Genomic DNA, 11,855 nt, shown 5'->3' with positions numbered 1-11,855 from the left:
GGCAGGTGTTGCCTGGTCGGGTCGGTCTCCGATTCAAAACTACCTTATATAGGGGCTTGTCAATTGTAGAATATTATTCTACAATCAGTTGTAGAATAGACCCACCCTATATATATATATATATATATATATATATATATATATATATATATATGTATATATATATATAGGACAACACTATTCTAACCCTGAAATTAGAATAGTTATTTGGATCACGTCAACCCCTATATAGGCCCGATGAGCTCTTTCTGAGATCCCGAGAAGCCCACCCGACCTGATCCCGACCTCTCCTCCACTGCCGCCTCCCTCCGTGACCCGCGCCGCCGTCGACCCCTACCACCAACTGTGTCGCCGCTAGGACGAACCCCCTCCTCCTGACCTCCGCGGCCCACCGGATCTCACGTGTGGCGCCGCCACGACCTCTCGCTCCGCCCTATGCTGCGGCGGCTGCTGGTGGCCTTCCATCTCTGCTCCGGCCTCCGCCTCGATCCAGCCCCGGCGCTGCCCCTCGCTTGGATCTGGCCCCGGCTCCGGCCCGTGTCTGGGTCCGGCCGCCGTGCTGCACCCGCCGCTCGATCCGGCCGCCGTCAGCACCCCCACCGCTCGACTCAGGAGTGCTGGCATCCACGGTCAGCCCCCAAGCGCGCCACCATTCCCCGCCCCACCTTCCGTCGCCCTTTGTGGTTGCCCCCCACCAGCCGTTGCTGCTCCCGAGGATGGGTGTTGCGCCTGGCTACGCCTAGCTCCTCCCTCGCGACCACGTCCATCGCCATGAGCTCCTCCTTCCTTCTCTGCTCCGGCCATGAGCTCCTCCTTCCTTCTCTGCTCCGGCCACGAGCAATTCCGCCGCTGTGCCACATGCCACCACCCGACAGCAAGCGCCGCCAGCATCCTGTCGGCCCCTCGGCTCCATCTCCCTCCACCACGGGTCACTGCCCACATCCACATAAACAACATTTTCTTCTGGATGCAGTTCAACAAAAGAATCTATAGCAATTCTTTAGTGTCTTATTACCCCAACAACAATTCATCCTGTGTTGGTTTTTGTTGCTTGTTGTTTAAAAAAAAGAACCATTTTTTCTGGCCAATTTTGAAAAAATTGCAGTGTAAAAGATGTGCTCTCAAACGTGTTGGTAAAAGAACTTTCCTATACTTCAACAAGTTAACTGGTTATGTATCATTTAAAGTGTAATATACTGCACTCCAATGTTTGATTTTCAGCAGGCCAATATGTTCATTGACCAATTTTGTGCAATGAAAAAAAATAGTAGGTACAATGTTTATGGCTAATGTGTTGATGAACCAATTTAGTAGGGCCGCATTGAAGATGGGAAGCTCACAAGGAAAACATGTGAAGTAAATGAAATCGAGAAAATGAAGTTAATCAAATTCCTTGAAAAAGTCTGTTCATAGCAACAAGTTCGAATAAAAGAGAACACACCATCAAAATATCCCACAAAAGGAAGGTCAGACTAAAAATAACAAAAATAGTACGAAAATGTTTAGTTAGAAAATGAACTTTCCCCGTTTCTAAAAAACCTAGAAGTTCAAATACAAATAACGGAGCGGTCCAATGTTTATTACTACATCAGGATTTCCCTCATCACTAAAGAATAACTCAAGTAGGCCAAATTAAAAAATATAGCAACTCAAAATTTATAGAAAAGGTCAATGTTTCTAAAAATGGAATTTCCCTGTTTTTACAAAAAAACTAGAGGTTCAAATTAAAATAATGGGGAAGGTCAATGTTTATTACAATACCAAAGAAGGGCAAATTGAAAAAACCAAGTTGTTCAAAAGTTAATAAAAACAGACTTTCCCTCTTCTAAAAAAAGACCTAGAAGTTCAACTTTAAATAATTGAGCAGCTCGATATTTATTACATAACTAGCACTTTTCCCGTCGCTAACAAATGACACCAAGAAGTCCAAATTTTTTAAAAATATGAAGATGTTTGATGTTTATAAAAACTCAGATTTTCCCCAATACTAAGGAATTAAACCAAGAAGTTCAATTTCAAAAAATGAAGTAGTTCAATGTATATAAAAAACTCAGGTTTTCACATTATTAGAGAATAAAATCAAGAAGTTCAATTGGGAAAAGCGGAGCAGTTTGATATTTATTTGAAAATTTGGATTTTTATAGTTACTAAAGAATAAAACCAATAAGTTCAATTTCAAATAACGAAGAAGTTCGATGTTTTAAAAAACCTCCAATTTTTCACATTTCTAAAAAAACACAATGAAGTTCAAATAAAAAAGGTAGAGCGGTTCAATGTCTATAAAAAACTCAGATATTTTCACGTAACCGAGAGAAGTTCAGATTGCTGACTTCCAGAAGTTCACGTACTACACTGTATGCATTTTGTATTAAAAAGAATAAAAAAGCAAAGGCCGAAAAGTTTTGTTGCTAGAAGTTCAAGTGCTCGGCCCGAGAAAGTTCAAAAATTCTTGTGAGAGAGCTTACACAAAAATCTGTGATAGAAGTTCAAGGTGAAAACAGCGGGAAGTTCAACTACTACACGAAATGCATTTCAGAAAGAATATAAGAATAGAAAACAAAACGCTTAAAAGGTTTGTTGCAAGAAGTTTACGTGCTCCTTCGTGCACGGTTCATAATTTATATTCTGGGGCATCTGACATCCAATTAAATGGCAAAAAATGACGTCCGGCCTTCAATTGCGTGTAATTCATCGTATACACAAAAATGTGACAGAAGTTCATAGTGAAAATAACGAGAAGTTCAAGTACTGCAAGAATTTGAAGTGCTCTTTCTGAGGAAGTTCAAAAATTCTTGCGAGAGAGGTTCAACTTGTATTTTCTTGTTCGAAAACACAAAAAATAAATTGTTTTTTGTGTTTTAAATTAATTCTCTCAATCCACAAAGAAGTTTAGTTTTATTATTTGGGAGCAATTTGATTTCAAAAAGAAAATAAAAAATCAAATTATAAAAATGGAAAATGTAAGTGCATCTAGTGCCCCTTAGTGATTTTGGTGTATTGAAGACTTATAGGTTAAGGGACTAATGTGTTTATGAGTGTACATAGGTCTATAAGTCTATGAGGAGTTTGATATTTACAGAGAAAGTTGACCCCTAAAAATGAAGTTCTTCGACTAAAGACTTTGGATTTCTGAAGACTTTGAAAGTGAAGAAATTTGTGTGACCTTGAAGACTTGGCATTCATTCGAGGAACATGGAGCATGAAGACTTTTGTTTTCGTTGTTTCATTTTCTCTTTCTTGAGTTATAGGAAACATCGTACTGTTAAAGGGGGTCGAGGAAATAGTAAGGAAAAATTTCCATGTGATGCTCAACTCAAAATCCTACACCTACCAATCCCTTTGAGTGAAGCCATTGGAAATATCATACAGTTCAATCATATTCTTCAGTGACAGAGACGAAGTTCTTCTGGTCTCTGAGGAATTTTTTCTGGCTGAGGAGTTAGGAATTCACCAGTGCGGATTGCCTACACAGTGAGGAACATGATAGCCCTGAGGAATTTGAGCCTCAAATATCCGCCCATTGTTGTGCTATGCGCCAGCTGTCCCAAAATATCTACCCACCTAACGGTCATATCATTGAAGGGCATTTATGTCTTATCTGCTCCCTAGGCTATAAATAGCCGCCCCCCTACAACCACTAGGTGGTTCGCTGCTCCGAGAGAAACTGAAACTTGTCATTTGAGAGCATCTCATCCTCCGAGGACTTTGAGCGAACCGAGTGAGGAAAATCCAAACCCAAACACCTAAAACCCCAAGTGATTGAGCATCACTGAAAAGATTGATCCTACGTGGATCTGATGCTTGTTACCTTTAAAGACTGTGCTTCTTCTAGACGGTTAGGCGTCATGGTCTAGAGCATCCAAGAGGAATTGTGGATCACCGAGTGACCGAGTCTGTGAAGGTTTGGAAGTCACCTGAAGACTTACCACGAGTGATTGGGCGAGGTCTGTGTGACCTTAGCTCAAGGAGAATACGGTGAGGACTGTGTGTCTCGGGTTTAAATACCTAGCCGCTCCAACCAGATGTACAACTGACACATCAGTTGGAACTGGTTTACCAAATCATTGTCTTCACCAAGCTTACTGGTCCTATTTCCTCAACTCTTTCATTTCCTCCATACAGTGTTGTGTGCTTGTTCATATCCGTTTGAATACTTTGACTGAAGACTTTCTCAATTTCCTCAGTTCAATTTTTTCAGTCTGTTTGTCTTCATCCTATGTTATCTTGTGTTTACGCTTTTTGTACTCTGTGCTTGTCTTCATTTCATCATGATGACCATGCTTGTGTTCTGTTATGTTTACTTTTGAGTACTAATTCCGCTACAAGTAGTTCTTCGCTAAGGAATTTCATCACCCACAAATTCCTCAGTGAAGAATTCATAAAAATCGCCTATTCACCCGCCTCTAGTCGATATAACGCACTTTCAATTGGTATCAGAGCAAGGTACTCCCTTTTTCTGTGTGATTTTGGTTTAACCGCCTGGAGTTTTAGTTATGTCGACGGTAGGTATGATCAAGGTCTCTACTGGGTGTCCTACCTTTGATGGGACGAACTACCCCTACTGGAAGAATAAGATGTGAATGCATCTTGAGGCAATTGATAACGATCTCTGGTATGTTGTGGAAAATGGTGTTCCCTCAGTCACACCTTCTCTGAACGCTACTGATGTGAAGAGATTCAAGCAACTCGATTCTCAAGCGAAGAACATCATATGTGGCCATCTGAGCAAAGGACAACATGGAAGAGTGAGTGCTTTGGAAACTGCCAAGCTTATCTGGGATAGGCTGTCCAAAGTCAATGAAGGAGTCTCAACACAGCGTGACTCTCGAGTTGACGTTCTTCGCAATCTCTTCAACAGCTTCAAAAGACTCGACAATGAAAATATTCAACAAACCTTTGATCGCATCACTAACATCTCAAATGAGCTTCAAGCCCTTGGTGCCACTGACATCACCGACCATGAGGTGGTGAAGAAATTGTTGAGATCGCTTGATTCCTCATTTGATACTCTGGCACTGATGATACAAGAACGTGCTGATTACAAGTCACTTGATCCCGCTGATATCCTCGAGAGGCTAAATACTCATGAGTTCTAGCTTGCTGAGAAAAGAGATCTCTACGGTTTGAGCTATGGCAGATCACGTGCCCTGAAGGCCAAGGTCATCTCTAAATCATGGTGTGTGTTTAATATGAGAAAAATGAATTAAAAGACAAGGTCCAATTTTTTTTGTAAGTTCAAGTCCTCGGTCGAAGAAAGTTAAAAAATTGTGAGAGAGGTTTTTACAAAAGGAATATCATTTGTGCAACACTGACGAATGGATGAGAAAATTACAGATGAAAATACGTCACAGAAGTTCAACATAAAAACAGCAGGAAGTTCAACTACTACACTAAATGAATTTCAGATGAATTTTTTTAAAATCGTCGCGAGTATGAAAAAATGATCAACACGGGAAAGTTGCGTGTTTATAGTAGTTTCCCATCGGTATATCACTTGCTCAATTTCGTTGAGTGGGTGGAGAACTACGAGCAAAAAAAGCACGTGAAAAACAGAGTGAAGTTGAAGTAGACATGTCGAGAAGTTCAAGTTCTTCACGTGGTGCATTTTCGAAGAATCTGTTTCGCGATAAAGGCAGAACGAATGATCTCGTTGTTTTCAAAATTACTTGAAAACGGCTAGGAATCAAAGAAAACCATCAACATGAAAAAGTTCCGTGGCTTTTCAACGTTATATTATTTGCCCATTCCGACAAAGTTTATAGAAATTACGTCGAAAATACATTTTTATCCATTTTCAAAATTGACTTAAAACCGTAAAGAATTGGGAGAAACAATATATACCAAAAAGTTTCACATTTACTCAAGCTTTCCAACGCCATATCATTTGCTGCATTCGGACAGGCGGTTAAACAATTAGCGCGAAAATACGAACTTGGTGCAACTTGTACCATTTTCTAAATTAGTTTTAAACCGTTCAAAATTAGAAAATACTTTCAACATGAAAAATTAGCCATTTTCATAAGCTTTCCAACATCATATCATTTGCCTCAATTGGATTTGCCGTTTAGGGGCATCGAAAATAAGAACTCGGTTGTTCGGTTTGCAAAATTTTACGATTTTCCAAATTACTCTTTAACCATATGGAATTAGAGAAAATTTTCAACATGTGGAAGGAGTGGTTTTGCAGCAGCTTTCGAACGCCATATTATTTGCCTCATTCCGATAAACAGTTTAGAAATACGATCGAATATACGATTCACGTTTTTTGTTTGAAAAAAACTTTTTTCAAAACTGCTCTTAAATCATTTACATTTTGCCAAAAAATTAACTTGAGTCATGATACTGGTGTCCATAGCTTTCCAACGGTATATCGTGAGCCCCATTTGGGCAATGTTGGCGGAAGTTCGACCTAACACAGGGGAAAGTTCAGGTCGAACAACCTAGGCAGTAAAATTGCAAAAAACGCAATTTCATCATGACCCGAGAGGAAAATCCGCCAACGAGTGAGATTTCTATTTAAAACAGGCATTTAGTTGCTAAAAACTGTTTGCAGGTTACACTTACATCACATAGAACACGACTAACCAGAATAATTCGCGCGGGGAGACACGGTTGCGAAGATAGGCCGAAGGTCGGGTTACTACAGAGGAAAGTTCAGGCGTGCAACTCAGGAAGTTCATATTGTGATCAGAATAATATTCTGATCCCGTGATCAGAATAGTGTTTATGTGTGTGTATATAGGATCGCGCTATTCGTCACCCAGGGTGAGGAATTCTTATTCCTCACCCAGTCCAATCTCACCAGCAAGACTTGAAAGCGTAAGAAAGAAAATACTTGAGGTAAGATTACAGTGGGGAGAAAAGAGACCGGTCTCCCATCGCACAAAGAGAGACACGGAATCTTACGGAATGCATGCTTGTAAGTTACGTCGTGTCCATGAAACGTGCACCAAAATCATGCTATAAAAACGAAAGATGGTGTTGTAATCTTACGGCAATGAATGGGGAGGTGTTCGTAATTTTCTTTGTATGATAAGAAGCCTGCATTCCTATATTGTATTTTCTCTTAAGTAATTTTATGACCCGTATAAAATAGCATACATGAGGCATTTGGACGTCCATGGCGCGAGAAAAATCTGTACAGGAGGCATTTGGACAACCATGACGTAAGAAAAATCTGTAGCCAACGTACAGATTATTGGAACCTCTCTAAAAGGTGACAATCAGGCCCGTGAGTGGCATTAATGTACAGAATCTGAGAGCCAAGACAAGAACTAACCTGGTGGCCTTTAAATCATACTGCATGGAATAACAACGACATGGCCCAGGAATAACAAAGCCAAATAAATATATTCCATGTAGAAAAAGAACTGATGATTCCACAAAATATTTCACGTAATAAAAATCATCCATACGAGTACAAATGAAATTCCTTTGGAGAAACTAAATGCCACTTGGCACTCGGTAACCAGCAGCAGGAAAAATCACAAATCATTACTACAGAACTGGATACTACTGGGCTAATTACATCAAGATGCAAAGAAATTTGGAGGCGCAACTTCAGTGCCATTGTACAGGTTTGAGCTTGGTGTTGAAGCTGCATAATTTGCAGGGGGGGCAAAGATTTCTCATCAATTTCATCTGTCCAACAATCTCTCCAGCGACTGGAACATTCATATCCATGGGTTGGAAGCAACATCGTATCCTATTAATAGATCTGAAGCCTCTATGTTCACTTTTCTTCTCGCCAATCCTGAATTTTGCTACTGTAAAGGAAGGTCCCAAAATTAGAATCTAACATCACTTGCACCCGCCAAACAATAAAATAAGAAGACATGTTCCAGAAATCCACTTGAGTTTGAAATAAAATACTGTACATTCTATCCCTTGTATATTAGCAGTCATCCACTTGAATAGACACCAGAAAAAACATACTCCGCTGTCAGAAGCATACCAACAAACAGGTAGAGGCCGCCAAGGCGCCAACACGCAAGAACATATAACATTCGTGGATTATGTGAATGAAGCAGTAAACCAAACAGAGCAAAAACTAATATAAATATGCAAATGGTCAAAATGAGCAGATTATACAAGAACAAAGGGAACCTTAAACTTCTGATTTCCTCTTCGTATACTAATAAAAAATCTGTAAGATTATGAGCTAAAAGCTTGACATGATAATTTAAACTCATAACCAAATTTGTACACAACATTTTCTTTTTCAAGGAACATAAGAAAAGGAATCATACAAACTAGTCTGTAGCCGGGAATCTCAATCAGTAATGCCATCAGTCTATCTAGTCTAGATTAAAACAAGCTAGTATTCAAAATAAACCATCACAGGAAGCCAGAAGTCACTAAAGATTGTTTTTTGGGGACAAAACCTATTCTTTTCGGTCACCTAAATCTACAGTTTCATTTATTGAGAAATCAAACCTTTTTTTTTTGAACCATCAAAGGCAGTAGGAAAGATTCGTACAATCCTACTGACATGTATTAACTCATGAATCACAATTTACAATTAAATGCTGGAGTCTCACCCTATTCCTTCTCTCCCCATGACTGAGGAAAAGGTTATAGAGTAACAGCAAAGAGAAGGAGCTCTAAACTAGAGAGTTTACAAAAGAGTTTATAAAGGGCCCTAGGGTAGGTTTGGTTGTGTGAAATGGTACTATTACTCCCCCCTCTCAATCATGCACTGTATCAAGCTTTTTCAGACATTACGTGTGTGGTATATGACAATGCTGAACACTCTTCCTCCTGTAATCAATGGAGGATGGAAACAATAGCATTTTCTTATTATAAGGAGATGGGCGCAAAGTAATATGAATGTATAACCATAGTCATAAACTATGAATTGACATCTACATGTCGAGTAAAGTTAAATTAGAAATGACACTATTTATGAACAAAAACAAGAAAAAACTCTGACTAAGCACATACAAGTGGGGAAAAGAAAATATGACAGTCTGAGTACTAAGCTTGTCGGAGAGCTATGCCCAAAACGCCATACATTCGGGGACAAGATCAAAATAGTATACAAAATGCTTCAGCTCTGCATTTGGGGACGTAATCCATCCAAATTCAGGAAACTATATTTCTTATAGAATCTAACTTAATTCAAGCCGATATTACAGTTATTTCCCACTCCTGAAAATCAAAACTGAACTCTGGGATCAGAATTCATGTTATCTAAATATTACAGTTTGGACAGGACAATTGTAGAACCTTCAGCCAATTCTTTTTTCTTCGGTTGTAGAGCTATCACTATATATTTTGAGGCAATGCTACCCCTGTACTAAGAAGAGCAAACTCGAAAACGGAAGAGCGCTACTGAATCCCCAATTTGCTGGAACTACCAAAGGCACTAGTTCTGAACGCCAATTAAATAGCTGCATAGTCCAGCCAGCTACACTAGGAGCTACAGAGTAGCCGGCAGGTAGCCTCGTACTATCGTCAGATCAAGCTAATTTTGTGGCGCACATGAACATCTCCTGAAGCGGCTGATGCAACCAAATTTGGGACTATTAAAATGAAGAGGAATCGAGCCACACTCCTAACCAATCCGAATACCAATGGTTCTTGTTTTTCTTCAGGCCACCATGAAACAGGCCATAGATGAGGTGCTCTGTTTGATGGTTCACTAAATGACTATCTATGAAAAAAAACAATAAGATATCTGACTAAGCACATACAAACTACGCAAAAGAAATTATGACAGCCCGAGTACTAAGCTTGTACGATAGCTATGCCCAAAACAAATATATTTGGGGACGAGACCGAAATAAAATACATAATGTTTCAGCTCTGCACTTGGGGACACAATCCATCCAAGTTTAGCTAACAAATTTTCTTACTGAATCTAACTTAATTCAAGCACATACTTGGCATGGGAGAGTAAACTACACATACATGACGGAGAGGGGGCGATACTGAAGAATTCCGATGGTGAACACCTAGTTGCTGACCGTTGTTGTGGGAGTAGATGCAGCCCGCATCAAACAGAATGCCAGCCACCACCATACCCTAACAATGATTGCCAGTGATGTTAAAATATTATACAAGAACAGAAGTTCTATATGAAAACAGTAAATAAACACATAATTGGAGCAGATATATTGGATGGGAGAATAAGACACATACTCATAAATTGATGGAGAGGGGGCGATACTGATTGTATTACTATGGTCATAGCAAGTGATAAGTAAAAGTGCACTAGGATTTCCTTTTTGAAGTTATTATTTCATACAATTTCTTATTTATCCAGTAATCTATGTGGAGACTGTTCGAGCTAACTCAGCATTTCCTTAATCCAATTATAGATGACCTGGTAGCCCTTCATAAATTTTCATGTTGTGAAGAAAGTTTCAAGTAGCTAATTCAATATTTACGCAGAGACATCAGGCTAGCTGAAACCAAAACAAAGTGAACACGGTGATGGTCATAAGACTACTTGATTATTATTTTTCTCCACGCCTTAAATCCAAACTGAACTCTTAGATCACGATTCATGTCATCTAAATATTACAGTTTGAACAGGACAATGGTAGAACTTTCAGCAAACAATTTTTTTTCATTGGTTTGTAAAGTTATCACTATATATTTTGGAGGCAAAGCTATCCATGTACTAAGGAGAGCAAACTCGAATACAGAAAAACACCCATAAGCTTTATACTGAATCCCTGATTTGTTGGAACAACGAAAGACAATAGTTCCGAACTCCAATTAGATAGCTGCATAGTACAGCCTGCTACACTAGGAGCTAGGGAGTATGCCTACTCGTACTATCTTAAGATCAAGCTAATTTTGTGGCGCACCATGGCCAACTCCTGAAGCGGCTGATGCAAACCAAAATTTGGGACTAATAAACCGAAGAGCATTCGAACAACACTCCTAACAATTCAGAATACCAATGGTTCTGTTTTTGCTTCAGGGTTCAGGCTACCATCAAACAGAGCACCTCATATACCACATGTTTGGCAAATGATGGGGAGAGCAATAGGAGATTAAAGGAGGGAGTTAGAAGGCCCCCCTGGGTCTGTGTACCCCCGCCTCAGCAGCCTGATATTTAATCAACAACCCAACCTCAACTTGAGTGAGAAAACATTCTCCTAGATCCTGAATATACAGTAGATATTTCCTTACTGGGAACAACCTTATACAAGAAAGCACAACCAAAGCATGAACCTAGCAAGTAAGTAAATATCTAAGGTAGTCAGATATGATTGCAATTCTTTATCGCTTCACTGATGAGGCTTGGTGCACACTTCTCTTCCTATATAATATGCTAATTAATCTAAATGCCAGTAGCAAAGTGACTAATAAGAAGATACAGAGAAGCATCGAGAGAGAGAGAACCTGGGGACGGCTTTGGGTGGCAGCTATGCGACAGAGGCCATGGAACCTGTGTTGCTGCTGCTACCTTGCATCTTAGATGGAGGAGGGCAATGGTCAGCTCGCTGGAGAGTTCACAGAGACGGCCTCGGCTTTGTCCGGGCCCCGGAGCAGTTGTGACGGAGGGGTCGCAAGCCTTGCTCCCATCAGAACCCCTCCTTCTGCCGCCGTGCGCGACGAAGAGAAGAGGAGCGTGGAGTGGAGGCAGGGGCCGCCGTCGCCGTGGCGATGAGAGTCCAGCGGCGAAAATAGGGGAGCGCGGGTGCGGGTTATGGAGAAGGAGGTCGGGCCATGGTCCTCGTCCATCGCCACGGGCAAGGAAGGGAGAGGGGGATGGAGGCGGGTCGCCACACTGTCGCCGCCGAAGAGGCCGCCACCCACCGTGAAGCCTCTTGCAGCACCGGCCGCTCGACTCGGTGCTGCCTCCGGCAAACGGGGCACCACCAGTGCCACACGCATCC

At 40.7% G+C, this 11,855-nt stretch overlaps 1 long non-coding RNA gene across 1 annotated transcript; it reads right to left on the bottom strand.

Moving 5' to 3' along the window:
• Positions 1–7,374: 7,374 nt before the first annotated feature.
• Positions 7,375–11,848, bottom strand: LOC119341874. The gene is made up of 3 exons (XR_005165308.1): positions 11,359–11,848; positions 9,913–10,026; positions 7,375–7,766 (listed from the first exon to the last, which is right to left on the bottom strand). It is a non-coding gene; the product is annotated as an uncharacterized LOC119341874 (long non-coding RNA).
• Positions 11,849–11,855: the final 7 nt, after the last annotated feature.

The sequence above is a fragment of the Triticum dicoccoides genome, chromosome 7B, assembly GCF_002162155.2.
Source record: "Triticum dicoccoides isolate Atlit2015 ecotype Zavitan chromosome 7B, WEW_v2.0, whole genome shotgun sequence".
In the NCBI taxonomy this organism is placed as follows: domain Eukaryota; kingdom Viridiplantae; phylum Streptophyta; class Magnoliopsida; order Poales; family Poaceae; genus Triticum; species Triticum dicoccoides.
This window is presented reverse-complemented; position numbering and strand designations above follow the sequence as displayed.